At 42.4% G+C, this 17,800-nt stretch overlaps 1 long non-coding RNA gene across 4 annotated transcripts; it reads right to left on the bottom strand.

The window, feature by feature from the left end:
- Positions 1 to 916: 916 nt before the first annotated feature.
- LOC107309416 (uncharacterized) lies at positions 917 to 7,564 on the bottom strand. 4 transcript variants are annotated; one of them, XR_001553172.3, is made up of 3 exons: positions 7,227 to 7,564; positions 6,292 to 6,401; positions 917 to 1,584 (listed from the first exon to the last, which is right to left on the bottom strand). It is a non-coding gene; the product is annotated as an uncharacterized LOC107309416 (long non-coding RNA). The 4 variants fall into 4 exon arrangements; XR_001553173.3 differs by having other exon boundaries at positions 7,350 to 7,564; XR_014942917.1 differs by lacking the exon at positions 917 to 1,584 and adding an exon at positions 3,958 to 5,000.
- Positions 7,565 to 17,800: the final 10,236 nt, after the last annotated feature.

The following is a 17,800-nucleotide window of genomic DNA, read 5'->3' as shown; positions in this document are numbered from 1 at the left end:
CTTAAGAACAGTTGCCTATACTGTTTTCTCAGTTTTGCTCTTGATTTAGCCTTAGTAAATGCAGCACTTTGCATTTTCTATACTGATTTTTGTTGTTGCTGTTACTGCTGACATTGGATTATTTTTTATTTCTTTCAGAATAATAGAAGAACATTCCAACTTGATGTTATCCCTATCTTTTGGGTGTATCTGTACTCCATGACCTATGTTGATGAAAATAGTTGATAGAACTGGATTTCTGCAAGGTCCAGTCTGAAAGCATTGAATGGTTTGGGTTTCAAGAGACCTTAAAGACCACCCAGTTCCAACCCCAGGGAAATCTCCCACTAGATCAGGTTGCCCAAAGTCCCATCCAGCCTGGCCTTCCAGAGGTGGGGCATCCACAGCTTCTCCAGGTAAATTGGTCCACTGCCTCACCACACTCACAGTGTAGAATTTATTCTCCCTTACATCTGATTTGAACTAACTATTTTTCTTCTCCAGGCTGAAAAAAACCCCAACTCTCTCAGCTTGTCTCCATAGAAGAGACACTCCAGCCCTCATGGTCTTCTCTGGACCCAACTGCAACAGCTCTATGTCCTTCTAGTGCTGGGGGCAAGACCTGAATGCAGTGCTGCAGGTTGGGTCTCATAGGAATGAAGCAGAAGAGGAAGAATCACCTCCCTTGCCCTGATGGTCATGTTGCTTTAGATGCAGCCCAGGATATGACAGGTTTTCTAGGCTCAACAGCACATTGCTAGCTCTTGCTGAAATTCTCATCAACCAGCACTTCCAAGTCCCCCTTCAGGACTGCTCTCAATCCACTCATTGCCCTGCCTGCATTGTGCTTGGGATTGCCTGGAACCGAGGAGCAAGGCCTTTTGTTTGGCCTTGTTGAACTTCATAAAGCTTGCATGGGGCCATCTCTTAAGCTCTTCCCTCTAGAGTGTCAACTGCACAACTCATCTTTTCTAGCTTGACACAGAACTGCTGACAAATTTGTTTTAATTTTGTCCTTTTATTATCAACAGTAAGTGCTCTGCAGCATAAACCATTTTAAGCTGGCAGTGGCAAATCTTCACTTTGTCATTGATGACACCTGGTGCAGTCTTTCAAGACTGTATTCTCTTTGAAGGTATCTTTTATAGCCAAACAGAATGACTCAATCAAAATTCTCATCATCAGTTGGCTTGTGTTATTGCCAGGCCTCACTGGCAATCTGAAGGCAATGAACCAGCCTAGATTTTCCACAAGGGACTATGTATTTGCCACATGTCTGTGCAAACTGGAGATTTAGCCTATCCAAATGCTTTTCTTTCTCCAGGAGATGTCTAGCACTTCTGTCTTCCTGACTTGATGCATGGAGGTAGCTATGACACAAAGAACATAAGGTGCCAGTTCAGGCTATATGCCCCTCTAGCACCTTGTTCAGGAGTGCTCCAAGAGTGATCAGTAGCAACTGCCTCTGGAAAAGTGTACAAACAAAGCAACAACCAGTAAGGGTCATTCCTTCTCACCTCTCTTCTTCAGGTATTCTCCCACTGTCCTGGTTCAGGTGAGACAGAGTTGATTTTTCCTTCTTAGTATCTGGTATAATGCCAAGTTCTGGTTTTAGAAAAAAAACAACATTGATAACTCATTGATGTTTCTTCTCATTGCTGAGCAGTGTTGCACAGATCCAAGGACATTGCAGTTTCTCAGCTTTTTGTACTGTCCTGCCAGTGAGAGGCACAAGGAGCTGGGAGGGGACAAAATGAGGGTCTAAGCTGAAAGGGATATCATTCCATATGACTTAATGCAGGGAAAAAAAGAATAACAACTTTAAAAACAGTGGGGAGTTGGCTGGGGGAGCAGTGGCTGAGTGGGAACTGGCTGGGCATGGGTTGGCAGGTGATGAGCAATTGCTTTGCTCATCACTTGTTTGGTACATATGTACATATTAATATCATTAATATTATCCTTTATTTTTCCTCTTCCTTTTCTGTCTTAGCAAATGGCTTTATCTCAACCCATGAGTTCTACTTTTTAAATTTATTTTTTTTTTAATTACTTTCTTTTGGATTTCTTCCCCATCTCACTGTGGGGGGGAGTGTGAGTGAAGGACTGCATGGTGCTGAGCTGCCTGCTGGGTTAACACAACACCCACCTTCCTGAGATTTATGGGCTCTAAGGTCTTTCTTAAGTATTTTTGTATAGAAAACTACTCCTGCTTTTGTGCAGTTGATTTTCTTGCTTTGAATAACACAGTTCCCCATTTACCTGGAATAGTCCTTGCTCATTTTGCCTCAGTCTTTGCTAGGCTGATCAGAACAAAAAGCATCATGCAGAAGCCTAAGGTTTCCAAAATAACCAAAGTCTAAAATCTTCCATCCCTCTGAATCTTTGTTCTATTTCCGCAGTCTCAAACTTTGCCTATTGATCTGGCTTTGTCTGCTTAACCTGAGCCCAGGGACAGCAATGTTGATGAGGAAAAGATGAAATCTTTCTCATATACATGGCAGCTGCACCAGTAATTGCATTCCCTTTCATCAAAATATATCTGAACATTGTCACTGTAAATCCAGATTCACTGTCAAATGATTTCCTTGTTATCTGTTGCTGCTTTCCTCCTACCTTCTAGCAACATCTGTAAAGGAATTCTTTTTTTTTTTTTTTTTTTAATTGGATTAATTTTAGACACCTCTTTAAACTTTTTTCCTCAGTTCTAGACCTTTATTTAATACAATGTGTTATGTACTTACTGCTGAACAGAGCGTGCTCACTCAGACCGTGTATGAAGAAATTAGCAGCAAGGCAGGGAGGCAAAGAGAGCAGACTGTCTTTTAGCACAGTTATACACTGTCTCTGACTAACGTAGTCTAAACTAAATCCCAACATTTTGCAAGTATCCCTTTGGTTGAGATGGGTATTTGTTTGTTTGTTTGTTTTTTCCCCTGTAGGTGTGCAGCTCATAAACCTATCCTAGCAAAAGTTCACAAGGACCTGGTAATAAAGCTCCCCACGTTCACTTCAAAATTACTTTTGGGTTATTGCATCTAATCACATTTTTTGCTTGTTAGTTTTCTGCTGGACTAGCTAATTGAGCAGGCCCTCTGAGGTAGCAGAGGTGGTGGAGCCAGAGCAGAAGGGAAGTAAAGCAGAGTGAGATGGAGAGAAAGGGAGGGAGCTGCTGCTCCCCAACGTATCTGTGGTTGCCATAAAACTAAAGTGGCTTTGTAGTCTTGTCAAACTGTGCCCTAAAATATGCTGATTTAAATGTTGGCTTTCACAGTCAGTGGAAATCATGATCTTCCAGGGAGCATTAAGCCACAGTGAACTTTAAGCCAATTTACTTCTGAATGAGAGTGTTCCCATAGGTACGTAACGTGCTTTCACTTTGGCACGCTAATTTCATGCCTTTAAACTCATAACTGCTCAGCACTCCCCATGTAGGTCTCTCCCAGTGATGCTATTGTTTTCATTATTTCAAATTAAAAAATAAGAGGATCTGCAAAACCTGAATGCCCCCAGTGTTTCATAAGTCTGCAGTGCTTACCAGTCTTACCTTCACCTGTGACCAGGCATGGGGAAGGTAAGCAGTGGCAGACCACAGCAGTCATGTTTTTTCTCAATGAACGTGCGTCTCTGCTCAGCACAGACATGCATTACAAGTCTTACATGGTTATTTTGACATGATGCCACGCACCCCTCTTTAATGTGAACATTATAAGCAAGCTAATCTCTGGATAACGTGCCAGCAGCATCACAAGGCAGCGCTCACCAGAGGTGTGTGCAGATTATGTAGTATGCCTGAGTGGAGGGTGTTGGCAGTGGGTACTGAGCCACAGGGGCAGATGTGACAGGTGCAGAAGCAGGAAGCTCAGGCTGAGAGATGGAGTTCTGCATCCCTGCCATTTGGGAGCAACCCCTGTCTTTGTCTCTGTTCCTGCTGCTGTTCCTGCTGCTGGGGCACGTGCTGCTGGCTGCCAGCCTGCATGGACTCCTCAGCTGCCATGGGGCTGTGAGTGGCTGCTTGCTACCATATGGCTGCATGAAAAAGAGACAGAGGAGTATAAGCTGTAAAGCAACTGTAAAAATTCAATGCTGTTCTGTGGTGAGAATGCTGTTGGCTCACCCTCTTCTTCCCCCAAGTCATTACCGTTACAGGTTTAAATAGGTACACCTGCATCCATTCAGCCCGTATCACATCCCCACTGAGTTGTTTGAAGCAGAGAGACACTTCTCTGCATAACACTCTGAAATTCTGTTTAATTTGGGGTAGCGTGATGAAGGCTTGGTTGTATTTTTTCCACCCACTCTGCTATTTGGCTATGGGTGGAACTGAGTGAGATACGATTTGCTTTGATGGAGATGTTGTGGGAAGAGTTGCCAAGCTCGCTGCATTGGTCTGGTGAGGAAGTGGAAGCTCTTCTGTCCCCTAAAAGTGCTTAATTCCATTGTATCGCAACTGGAAAAAAATCACATAGCAGCAGAAACAACAACAGGAAGAGGATATTTTGGAATATAATAATTGTCTATATGGCTGAAGAAGAACAAATGCTTTCCTGGCTCCCCATGGAACTAATAAAGAAAGGCAGGTTGAGGAGCTTGGGATAATTATTTAGTCATCTTAAATATTCATGAGCTGCAGTATGTGCTACATGCAATTTAAGAGGGACTTGACAATTGCAGCATACATCATCTTGTTTCACAAGAGCTAAAAATACTTAATCTTCCTCCTTTAAAAATAAAAGCATTAATCCTGAGTATGTCTTCAGCTAAGAGAAAAGCTGCAAACTGCAGGAGGAAGGAAAAAGAGCATTTTCCCGCTTCAAAGGTGCAGGCTAAGAAAACAATGGAGAACAAAAGGTTTGGTTTGTTGAGAGGATTTTAGCCAGGCTCTCTGAGAGCTCCGATGGTCGTAGGGAGCGTCCTCCATGTTAAACACTTTGCCACTGGCTTCATGAAGATTGGGGAATGTTGCTCTGTTGGGTAGACTGGAAAAGAGACACTTCCCAACTTTGGTGATAATAAAATCACTCCTGGAAAGGAAAAGAGCTGGTTAGGATGAACTAAACCCTCCCCGTGACACCTTGTTACTGTGCACTGGGGCCATGTATCCAGAATGCAAAGTCTTCCCCTGATTTCTCATGTGGAATTCCCACTTCCACACATGGCTCACAGTGGATATTTCTGGAAAGTTTAAATAGAATTCCACGTGGAGGGATTGATTTTCTTGGCTGTTAAATGCTGGGAAAGTGGAACCAGAGATTTCTAGAATATGTTGGTGTATTTTGAGCAGCAAATTGAGGTGAGTACTCTGAATTTGGGATGCTGTCATTTCTGTCTGCATCTATAGCTCCAAGCTTTCTGTAGCACTAAAGATAAAACCTTAGTTACTTGGTTTTGTGCAGGTAGAAACGCGCTTATTTCATGTGTGCAGTTCATTATGGTGGGAGCAGTTCTGCTGCAGAAGAGAGCTACGGCATGTTCATTTTGGCTTCTGCACAAGTTGCATGTAGACAAGTTAGCAAGTGTGAATGGATTTGGGTTTAGGTACTTCTCCCTGTTTGTGTCTCTTTGTGCATTTGGTATGTTAGAAAATGTTTCAGTAATGCTTTTGGCAGCCCTTGATAGCAAATTGTGATAGCTCAGGAGTGGACAGGCTTATTGCTACCAGGCATTTGGATTTCCTTGGATCTATCTTACTTTTCTGACAGGAAACTTTGCCAAGGAGGAGTTTGAACACAGTGGCCATTAGGACAGGCTGTAGGACTGCTGTGTGTGCCCAAAATAAACCCACTGGATTTACGATGCATGTCGATGTGCAGAGGTGTGCCCAGGAAGCCAAGCTCTGTCCAACCATCTTTTCCAAACAGATGTGCATTTGCTGCTCAGCATCATAGGACATGTGCAAGCCTTGCGTGCAGCACTGAGGAGCCGTCTGGTACTGGAATGCCTTGGCTCACTGCTCACCATGAGTCAGCACGTGCATTTATTTATGCCCTGATGCCCATGGTCACATTCTGAAGTCTGTATTACATCAGCTAAGGTATACATATTGAACAGTCTGCCCTGTATGCAATAAAGGAAAACAACTCTTTCCTTTCTAATACCTAAAATACTTTATATTCCTCGTGAATAATGTAAAATTTCATGTTCAGTGGCAGAAGTGTAAGTGTTTTAATTTATTGGAGTGAAAATATAGGCAGCAAACTGTAAAGGGAAAGACATTGATTATGATCCAAGGTAAATTGCACAGGTGGACTGAATATACTGTACATTGAACATCTGCAAGAACAGAGCCCAGAGGTTGCTCCTGCTGTGGCTCACCTTTCATTGGGCACTTGCTCAGGCTCAGGCTGGCTGTGTACCCATAAATAAGCCCACGGGTGCCTCCTGTGACCTTTCTGATCCATAGCAGCAGCAGAATCTGGATCTTGCTGAGAATGAGAGAAAAAATATGAGTGAAAGGGAAACATGCTTTCCAATTAGATAATGGCAAATACCATACTTGTACTTGTGGAAGGTCAGAAAGGCAACAGCTGAAGAAGTCAAATAATAGACAAATTGATGATGGTAAGTAAGAAAGTATAAAGGTGACCCAATCTCTCTCGCACTGATAAAGCTGTCTGAGGTGCAGTAGATCAATTTAGCCGTGGCTGTTGTTAGGAAATTACTCTTGTTTGATGTTCCACAAGCAGATCATGCAGTTTCCTAGGAAACAGCTTTTTCCACTTAAAATCTAATTTTCTTACATAGCTAGAACTGATGAGTCACCCTGCCTGACTTTTCCTTACTTCCTCTTACCTATTAAAATATACCCACCAGGTGGAAATCCAAGGATCTATTAGCATTAATCACCTGGCTGTTCGATTAACTCTTGTGCCTCTCTGTTAGCAGTGCTTGATTTGACAAGCCAGAATTAATTGGATAAAAGATGATCAAAATTGGAAAGGAATTGTGTGTGCAGTAATGGGATGTGTCTCCTATAGACTGAAATATTCCCTTGCAATTTCTTCCCTTATGTCCCTCTACTAAATGCTGTCTCTATATTCAGTGCCAATAACATCCCATCTTTATTATTGTTAATTATCACATTCAGCTGATTCACAGATGACATTAAAGTTATCAATTACAGTTACACTCGGCTACTGTGAGAAAACAAATGAATGTTGTTGTGTGTCAAAAACCACAATCAAAATGTAAAAGCCTCAGTCCACAGCTGTGCTGTTGAGCTTTAGGGTCATGTAATGAGGAGCACTTACGCTGAGCAGAAAGTTGGTGGAGTGGAGATCAGGGAACGGCTTGCTTGCTGGCTGGAGTTTCCAATGACCAATGAAGTCAGTGAGCCCTCTGACAAAAAGGAAAGTGCTACAGTTTACAGTTACCTGTTGTCTGTGCTTTATGTAAAATCCTAGTAGTCTGCAGATGCTTAATGAGCTCCTGTGGCTGCATCATTAATAAAAGGTTGGTCTGGCAGAATACAGCTTCCATGACAGTTCTCTATGGGCTGCATTTCTTATTCCCTTTCCATATGCAGTTGTGCTGGAATCAGTATTCCTGCCACTTCCCAGTGCCTCTGATGCCTCAGCTGTCAGTGCACCACTGATGTGCCAAACTCCAATGACTAACACTTCAAAGTTTCAGCTGCTGACAAACAGCTTTCTGCTTAAAGGGGCAATCTCTGCACTGCAAGAACACGGCTCCCTGTGAATCTACCATCCCCAGAAGAGGATGGGCAAAATAAATCCCTGTCCTGACTGTAAAACAGCAAAGCTTTTTAAAATAAAGATTTGGGTGCATTTACTTATCATCTGGTTATGTTCTTGCATCTTAATCTGTATCGGTTCGTACTCGTTCAGTTGCAGCTGGTGAGTGGGAGGACTTACTGTATACAACAGCATGCAATGCCTCAAGAGCTTGGTAGGCTTGTCGTTTGCATTGCCTTGTGCTTCTTCTGGTATAGGCTTTTAAATGCTAAAAGTCAGAAGGAATGACCGTAGATTTTAAACAGAAAAGTTTCAAACTAAGGTTTGAAAGCAGCTTCTCTCATATTGTTGGACTATGAAATCGGTAGGAATGGCACTTAGCTGTGATCTGTAGACCCTTTAGAGCTGTTTGCAAATAATGAGCCATTTTCTTAATGAAGAGCTTTGCAGCTTCATTTCAGATGATTAATTCAATTAAAATAGGCCTTCTGAGCTGAATTTCAAGCTTTTTATGATAGCTTTGAGAATTAAAGAGGATAGGAGGCTGAACTGAACCAAACAAGACGGGCTCCAAAACTTCACCCAGCAGAAGCAGCAGCAGGGTTCAAGCTGTCAGCTTCTGTTTGTTCTTAATAGCCACATGCAGAATAGACAGACAGGTGGTGAGTGACCCAGACTTTTACTGTGTGTATGTTGCTCTGGTATAACAGAACTGAGATAGAAGTGAGATTCCCTCTTTTTTGTTCCTGTTTCTCACTACTTCTCTGTCTCTCTCAGTGCTGTACCACTGGGATGCCCCATGGCTTCTTGTTCGAGTGTATGTTGCAGTAGGGCCCACAGCTCTGCATTACAGGATTTGTTTATTTAGTGCTAGAAATGTGTTGAACGGCACGGTAGAACTTTCCTGAGCAGAGAACATGGGCTTTTTACTGACCTGTAGTTCACCAGAGTAATTCACAGTCAAAACTGCTGATTGATCCGCTGCAGTGTCTGAGTCCACAGATCATCATCTGTCATCAAGGAACAGAGTGCAGAAAAGAGGATAACTCAGCATCTCTTGGTTCTCCAGTTCATGCAAACCTTCTCCTTGTTTCCATTCATCCATGTGTATTAACGGAAAGGTGAGAGTTATCAGTTGGTTTTCTCCTGCTTCTTCAGAGAAAAATCACTCTTATTTTGATAACGTGTGAAGCAAGAGATTTAAGAGTTTGAGATTTGTTGTTGCAAGATGTGCAGAAGCCTCCAGCTTCAGTAAATTTGGAGATATTCATGCAACTGTTGACTGATAACAAGCACAATGAATACGTGAGTATAATCTATGTATATGTAAAGGACATCTAAATCCTGTTAAGCCGATGCAGTCTGTTGATGAAAATCCTCAGCTGCTCAGTCCTGTCTTTTTGTACACTCTGTTGTCAGGAAATCATTTATCCTACTACTAATGCAGCTCGTGCCATCTGTGAGTAATCTTTACCTCTCTCACATCAGTATAGTGAGAAGTAATCTGCATCCAGAGACACTCTGAGATCCTCAAAGAAAATCCAGACTGCTCATAACGTAGGCGGTATTGCTCTTGGAGAGAAATGGTGCTATGCTCAGTGTGCTAATGATATAATTACAGGGTCTCTCTTCCAGGAGTATAAGGGAGATATTAGTTATCATAATGTGCATGAACTTGGACTTCAATGCAATATTTATAAAGAAGATACAAATGGATCATTTCTTCTAAATAGAGCAGGTCTTGGTGAATAATGGCATGGAAAAATACTCTTGACAAATGTAACCTTTACACTTAGGAAAATGCTCACTTTTTTTTGGAGAAAGGATCATGTAGGGGTTCTGTTGTTTGTTTTTTTTTATTTCTTATTTTTTCTGTAAGGCCTCTTGCTGTGTGGCATTTTAAATATTAAACAGGTGGTTGCTGAAATGAGGTCTCTAGCTGGTTAGGGGTAGCCACAAATCACAGGCTGCTGTTTCTGCTTCCTGATTGTATCAGCAGAATCCTTGCAATCAGCAAGACACCTCAGGAATGCCATGGAGAATTTTAATCTATCACCCTGGATAGCAAAAGGAATAGATGATCTGGGAAACACTGTCAACACATTTGTCTTGTGTGGCCAGATCTCTCCTGCAGCGTTGCACCCAGACCACGTAACCTACTTACTGTTAAATTGCTTGCAAGCACTTTAAAATTTACCTTGTCATCATATTTGCCCAAAATATTACATAAACAAGTATGTTCCTAGATGAGATGGATCTTTTTAATTAGCTCTCTAAAGGTTGTTAAAAGGGTTTACAAACTTTGGTTATGCAGTGTCCCAGTTGCAAAAAGTCCATCGCTTGTCTTTTGTTTGTATGCATTCTTAAGGTTACTTTCCTTTGTGTGCATATGAGGATAGTTATTGATTTCTTGGCATCCCATGTTAAACAAACAAAAACCCAAAGGAAATAAGTTTTCAAGCCTTTGTGATGGGTTTTGCTCGGTTTGTTGTGTACGGAAATGAATGAGTGAGATGGAATGGAGGAACCTTAAAGAGCTGGTGAGACATCATCAGTTTGCACTGAGGTGAAAAAGTTCAGGTTTCTTTCTAGTTTGGTTCTGGAAGAAAATATTCTGAATGTCAGTGACTGACAGAGAAATTTCCCAGTTTAAAATGAGTATGTTTAAAACCTCTTGCCCTTGAGATAATGTAACAATATACATAGGTATTACTCTTCAAGATGTTGCTCCTGTTTTTTTCCACATTTCTTCCAGCCCTAGCAGGTGCAATGTAGCATTTGTTATGATTTCACAGGGACATGTGCCAACAACCTATACACATAACATTACCATAAGAGTACGTTAAGGTTGGTGCATCAAAACAACTTTTAGAATTAGAAAATACCAAAATTAGGATTTCCTACCCTCTGAGGAATAGCTTTTTAACCTCAGTGCTATTTTAGTGGCATCCTTTTGTCTAGGATGTGTTTTTCATCTTAAGCAAATAAATTCTTTTCCGTTACTTTCTGTTTACCATGTAACATTGTTCCAACAGCCATAAAGACCCTCAACAGAGGTGGGCTCTTCAGACTGACCACTATCCTAGAGTAAAGGAGCACAGTGCCATGTTATCATTCCCAGCATGGATGAGTACCAAAGAGGATGAAGCAGACTCAGAGAATTGCAGATCTGCTGGTGGCTGAGCCTCATGCCTTAGTTTCCAGTTCAAGGTGCACTTTCCTGACTGCTTGTCCTTCTGCTCATTTTCTTCTTGCATCTCTACCATCTCCTGTGCTTCCAAGCTATTCAAGTCCTTTTTATTCCTATGTCTAGCTTTATCCAAAGGACTAATTTTCAGATCTTTCAGGGATAGTTTTCACTGCATGGTACCTGTCTCCATAGTCTTGCCATGCTTCTGCAAGTATGAAGGCTTCTCTTCTCGGCACTCTTGTGTTCCCGTTGCCTTCACAAGGTCCCCACTCCTGGTTCACTCTTTTTTCATCTTGTAAGCGTGTCTCTCCATTGGGACTTCCACTTGCCAGAAGATTCTGATTTCCATTTCTCTTGTCAACCTTTTACCCTGTACATTATTCAATTACGAGACCTTTCAGGTGAGATCTCCATTTCTACGTGATAAATATTTATTCATTTGTGACTCTAGATGTTTGGGTCAGACTGTACTGAATTTGGATGTGATGAACATGACAGACATGACTTGAATGAATTATAATCCAAACCACTCTATCTTATGTTACTAACAAGCTGATGGTGATTTTTGCTACTGTCTTTTTTCTCTCTTTTTTTCTTCCCCCTCAGAGTATTTCTCCAGCTGTATCATTCTGAGATCTAAATTTTATGTGGAGGCTGCTCTCTGTGCCACCACTTGCCAGTTGTTTTATTTCCCAGCCCAGATGGGATGTCTGGCAAGTGACCTTTCCCTACGGGTCCTTTCATTTCTGCTGAAGCAGCCATAACTGGAATTAGAAGCAGCATAACTGTCAGGACAATGCTATACTCACACTAAGCGACCTGTTAGGTAATGTGGCTGTACTGCTAGTATTTCATCTCCATATGGCATTGCAGTGAATGGAGGGACCAGGTGGTCCAGGTCTTTGCCCTGTGCTCTGCTGGGGGGTGCCATGAGGTGTGGAGCACAAACATTTCATGCAGGTGCTTCTCCAGTGTCTGGCTTTTGGGTGACAGCAGCAGGCACCTGAATGTCCAGTGATAACAAATGACTTACAGCACCAGTGAATCACCAACAAAACCTCTCAAATCTCAGGTGCTATCTGTGCCGCAGAGACAAGTACAGTCAAAGTTTCCATGGCTGCCTTACTCCTCTCCTGCCCCAGGAGACCTCATTGCATGCAGCATGACAAGGTGCATCTTTCCCCGGAGCCTCCTTCCAGGCACTGGGTCTTTGGTTGTCCTTTACTCAGAGAGACACTGCGTTCTTGACACCTCAGTGGGAGGCAGAGCATGTGGGAGTGAACTGCAATGCAGCACGTGGTAAGGAAATTGTTTTAAATCCTGTCATTATAACAGCTCGGTGTTGTGGTGGGAGCTTTTCTTTAATTACTCCCAAAGGGAAAGAACTGATGATACTAACTAGGCTGAGGCCATCTACTAAACCCAGTACTGCTTGGGTTTTTTGTTGTTTGTTTTGTTTGCTTGTTCGTTTTTAAATTCTATTGATTAAATATTTATTGTTCACAGGGACACTGTTAAAAAAAAAGGAGGAAAAGAATCATAGAATCATTTGAGCTGGAAGGGACCATAGGATGTCATCTAGTCTGACTCCCCTGCAATGGGCAGGGACACCCACAGCCCCATCAGGGTGCTCAGAGCCCTGATCTGACCTTGAAGAACTGTGAGGATTGCTCACCTCCTGGGGAACACTGGGGGATATGGGTGTGTGTAACTCCCAGGGGCTGGGCTCCTGCTGGCCACGGCTGTTGGAGATGTAATTCTGGACACACTGAGATGTTCAGGTGGAGCCAAGCAGAAACCATTGGAATGCTCAACTATGCCCTCTCACTTTGATAAGAGAAGTTTTTAAACCTGAACTGCCCAGGACGTTGCGTACTGACTCCACAGACTTCAGAGCAGTTCACTCTGAATATCTTTGTAAGACCTTAGGCTAGCATATTCTAGCTTTTATTGTAACCTGTGCTTTCATCTCTCTTCCTATACATGGACAAAAGTTTTCCTGAGTTTTCTGTGCTCTGGTGTTCATACCTTCAGTTCCTCAATAATTCCACATATCCTTTCTCTCTCTGCTTTAAGCATAGATGCAGTGAATAACAATCTGAACAAGGTGCCCAAGGTGATAATGGTCATTATCACTCAGCGTAGCAGGTGATGGAGAAGATTCCAGAAGTGAGGAGATTTAGGTGCTGCTTCTAACTCTGCATCTGATGGGATATACAGTTTTAGGCAAGTCTCTTCTGTTGACATCTGTTTTCCTTTCTTCAGTTTGTGTATCTTCCATGTTTCGTGTGTGAAACTTCCTTGCATGTGTTCAAGAACCATGTGGATGTGGCACTGAGGGATGTGGGTAGTGGGCATGGTAGAGATGGGTTGGTGGTTGAGCTGGATGATCTTAGTGGTCATTTCTAACCTTAATGATGCTATAGTTCTGTGATTCAATTTTTCAGCATGAAGGACTCTTATCATGAGTCAGAGCATGCAGGGCATGACTTGCCTTCTGTCCCTATGCACTTTGCACATATGTCTGTTCCTGTTTTCAACGCTGAATAATACCTCCTCTGGAATCAGTCTTGTTCACCTTTAGAAGAAAAAAAAAAGATGCTCTGGCAAAATGAAGTTCTTGGGAACTTTGAATAACACGTGCAAGAGGGAGGGACTGCAATGAGAGCAGAGATGTCAGCTCTGCCTTCAGAAGGGAGTCTGTGATTTATGTGCCTCCAGTCACCTACTGCAAGGTGCAGTCTTAAGTAAGATGAAGGCATAAATAACTTTTATTTCGTGTTGTTAGACTGTTTCTCAAAATCCCTCCTCCAGGGTTTGCCTTGGGGCGAGAGATGCACAGCAACTTGTCTGCATCAAGGTCCCTCACAAAACTGTGCCCGGGTGGGTGTGAGTGGTGCTGGGCTTATTGATCCCATCACTCCCAATAGTAGTGCTCCTCATGCTGAAATTAATGGCATTTCTGTGAGTAGAGATAGGAAAGCTAAACTCAATTGCTTCCTTTTATTTTCATAAAGCTTGGTAATTTTCAGCGAGCGCCTTTCTGTGAGCTCTCAAGCCACTTTTTAATTATTTAGAAAAACATTTAAGCACATGCTTTGATCTGCCCTATTCAGTAAGACACTTAAACATCTCTTTCAACCTCTTTAAGTGGCACATAAGCAGGTGCTTAAGTGTCTGCTGAATAGAGAAGCATTACTAAGTCAGGACCCTTAGAGGGAGATGCTCAAGTATAGGAGTAGAAATACAGGTGCAGGTACCAAAAGGTGCCCAGCCCTGGGGACCTGAGAGCAGGACAGATCACACAGCCATGCAAATGCTCTCTCCTCTCTCTGTTTGGGCAGATTTCACACAGCCCTCACTCAGTTTTGCTGGCAGATTGATTGATTCTGATGTGTGCGTACATGTGCAGTTTCGGTACCACCAGCCCGGCGTCCCTGGCACTACATTCTCTTTCAGAAGCAATAAGCCATGCAGTATGATGCAGAAACAAGTCTCCATGGAGCTAATCGGCTTTGGTTTTTTGCTTTGAGCACTTGCTGTTTCCTTTTTCTTTCCCCCTCACCTCCCTTTGCAGTGCTGTTGGAGCACTGGGTTAACTCTAACAGAACTATTGATTGAGAAACTAATGCCATGAAGTTGTTTTATAAGCTATGCTGTGGGAATAACTTCAGCCTTGTTGTGGCAGAGGGCTAAAATAGATTTGGTTGTTGGAATAATTTTTAGCATAGCCATTGCCTCAGTGTTTCATTGTTTAAACTGTACATGATTATAGGAGTTCTGGCCCCTGGACTCAGCTGGGGACACATCTCTTCGTGCTGTGCTGCTCGTCACCAGCTTGGGCCTCATTTTCAATGCTGCCCTGGAACACAGTGTGCATTTCTATCCAGCCACTGGGCCAGCTGCAGCACTCACAGTACACCATGCTCAGGTGGTACTAAACTTGCCTGGGTGCTTTTTATGTTCATAATTCCAGGAGCTAACAGTGCATCTCCAGGGAGCTGTGCAAAATGAAAGCACGCATGCTTGTTGCTCCATCTTTACAGTGTTCTTCTTTTGATCTTATTTCCCCCAAAGAAACAGGACAACATCTTTGCATATAGGCTTTATAATTCAAGAGAAGTGAAGGAAAGGTATCAATCAGAGCTGCAGTGGGAAAATACATTTCACTAAGGAACCTGGGTCTCACTGGGGTTTTCAACATGTGTAGCGCATGGTATAAGTCCCAGCAGGAGCTGTGTGGGATTTGGTGAGGAGATGTGCATATTTTAAAGCACACAGGAGCATGAATACAAATTTGATAAATAATTAGTAATGAGACTTACTGTCAACAGCTTTGTTCACAGTAGGAATTAAATTCCTCAGAATTCAAAGGTTGGGAAAAAATGACAGGTGTCCAGGCTGTCAGTGGGACAACTTCTACCACCAGGGAGACTGCTCCAAAGTCACCAGCACTCTGGTGTATGTGGAATGGGAAATATATTCCAAGTGAGGGGCTGCTAAACCAGCAACTCTTGTATGTGTGACCAGAGGAGTGTAACCTTGTGTACCTTTGGTTTTGCTGGAAGGTTTCTTACGAAAAGCCCAACCAACAAGCCCTACACAGAAAGTTATTTAGTCATTTTTGTAGTGTTAGGATTGCTGCAATACATTTTGACAAGAGTCATGCAGGGTATCCTCACCTAGATGATGGCATATTGTGTGTATGCATGAAATTGGACTGGATGTCTGTTAGGTAGGAATGCTCTCACATTGCTTTGACTTAACCTCAGAGTAGCAAAGAGTAAGGTGCAGAGTGGATGGAACATGGCACAAGCAAAGCTTTCAGAAGGATCAGGAAGATTTCTTTTACTTCTAGTTTTCACCGTGGGCAGAAAATACTTCCCAGCCCTCAGCCACGAGTGCTGTTTGCAGCAGGAGAGACCAAAGCCAGGATCAGGGATCCTGAACCCAAGCAGGAAAAAATCTCAGATGATCATAGGAAATAGGCAGTACTACCATGGGAATGAAAACAATCCTTACTATTCTAGGGAATGTAACTATGCAAAAATTCCTGCCTAACCCAGTTGCTACATAATTCCTGAGCTCATGGATGCAACTATTTGCTTTCAGGGAATGTAATGTCACTGGTGCATCAATTCATGCAGCCCAGCATTTTCCATCTAGCTGTGGCACACACTGTTCTGCAATAGGAAGGGAAACAAGTGCAGCAGAATGAGATGGGGGTGGAAAGGGAGGAATTTTCCATGCAATTGGTAGGAGGCTCAAACATAATAGCCTGGGAAAATGATGCAAACAAAAAATGATTGAGTCTCCTCTCAGAGGTACTCAAGTTATCAGCACGTCAGGTACCGAGAACTCAAATTAGAAGTTTAATGTCTTGTTGCTGGGATTTGCCAAACAGTTCCTTCCATTGATTTAGCAAACTCAAATCTTCATATGTCATAGATCCCCTGTCCTGGTGGCACTTTGTAATTACTTGTTTTATCACTCCCTAAACGATCAGAAATGTTCTGAATTCACTTAACTCTAGACTAGTCTTGTTGCTCTCCTTCCATTTACATCGTGCTGCCATCTTCACAGTTAGCCCTCCAGTATATTAATAAAGAATGATCATATCACATTTCTATCTTGGTTTTGCTGAATTTGACTATCAGTTAATGTAATTTCATAACAGATGTTCTGCTTGTCTGTTCCCATGACCAGGCTCTAGGCACTTTCTTTACCTGCTGTAGTGTAAACCTATATCTGTGAACACTGCTTATTTTAGCTGTTGTCCCCAAAGAGGTCACTGTACGATTTCATACAAGGTTTTTTATACATACAGTCGGGCTTCCATCCATAAAAATATCTTGAAACCTCATTAATCTTTTCACAGCTGTGTAACTGCAGCACACGGTGGACATTCACCACTTATCAGAGCTGCCAGATCTCTTCTCTTAAAGCCTCCAGCTCCTTGTACCTTGCAGGATGTATATTCAAACTGCTTTTCAATTTATTCATTCTGAGTGGATGAATGTGTACTGTGGGCGGTACAGCTCTACTCCTTCACTCTTGTGTCATGTACTGGAAGTGAAAGCATTTGTGATCTTGCTCATGTTCTAGTGATGTTTCACAGCATTCAGTGATGTTCCTATGCCTCTGGATGCAAGATATGGAAGCTTCATATTGGAAAGGGCCACATAATACTGTTAAGTGTTTTTTATTGGAAAGTACTGGACCGGAACTGGCTCTGAACTCACTTTTATTTTGCCTTTCAGTACTCAAAATACACCCTAAAAACAATGTAAAGAGCTATAATAATTCATTTTTTAAAACTTAAGATTTTACTTTGTTTTGAAATATGGTTCTTGTTTAGAATAGAATGGTGCTTCCTTAGCTGAGAAACAAAATGGGAGGATTTGAATGTTTTGATGCAGTCTCAAATGTCTGTTTGACAGTGTTCTCATTTTCACAGGAAAATCACATCTTTTTTTCCTTTTGGGTGACCTGAAATCAAACCCAGGCAGCAAAAGGAAAACAATGGTATTTGTACAGCTTTAGCTGGTATTAAATTGCTCCTATTTCTTGTGGTGATAGCTGTGCAGAAGGTTCATAGAAATCTCAGTCCCTGTGCCATATGTTTCTCTTTGTAACTCATTCCCCTCTGTGTTATCTAGAAATACATTTCATTCCTCCTTTGAAATTTTCTGGTTGGAAATTTTCCACGGAAACCCAAGTGCTTGTGAGAAACCATGGAACCACTGGATGCAAAGCGCCCGCTTTAACACCTTGCCACTTCCTTCCATCTCTCTATGGGAACGGTGCTGGCCCAACTGAAGGCATGAGACAGCCCATCCCAAGGCAGAATGCTGAGCTGGGTGTTGCACTCAGTCAGAAAGTCATAAGCTATGGCCAGCTACAAGGGCAGTTTTCATTTGTTTCTTTGCAGCTGAATTGC

The sequence above is a fragment of the Coturnix japonica genome, chromosome 2 (genome assembly GCF_054131305.1).
Source record: "Coturnix japonica strain WE chromosome 2, WE-NBRP24, whole genome shotgun sequence".
Classification (NCBI taxonomy): Eukaryota; Metazoa; Chordata; class Aves; order Galliformes; family Phasianidae; genus Coturnix; species Coturnix japonica.
This window is presented reverse-complemented; position numbering and strand designations above follow the sequence as displayed.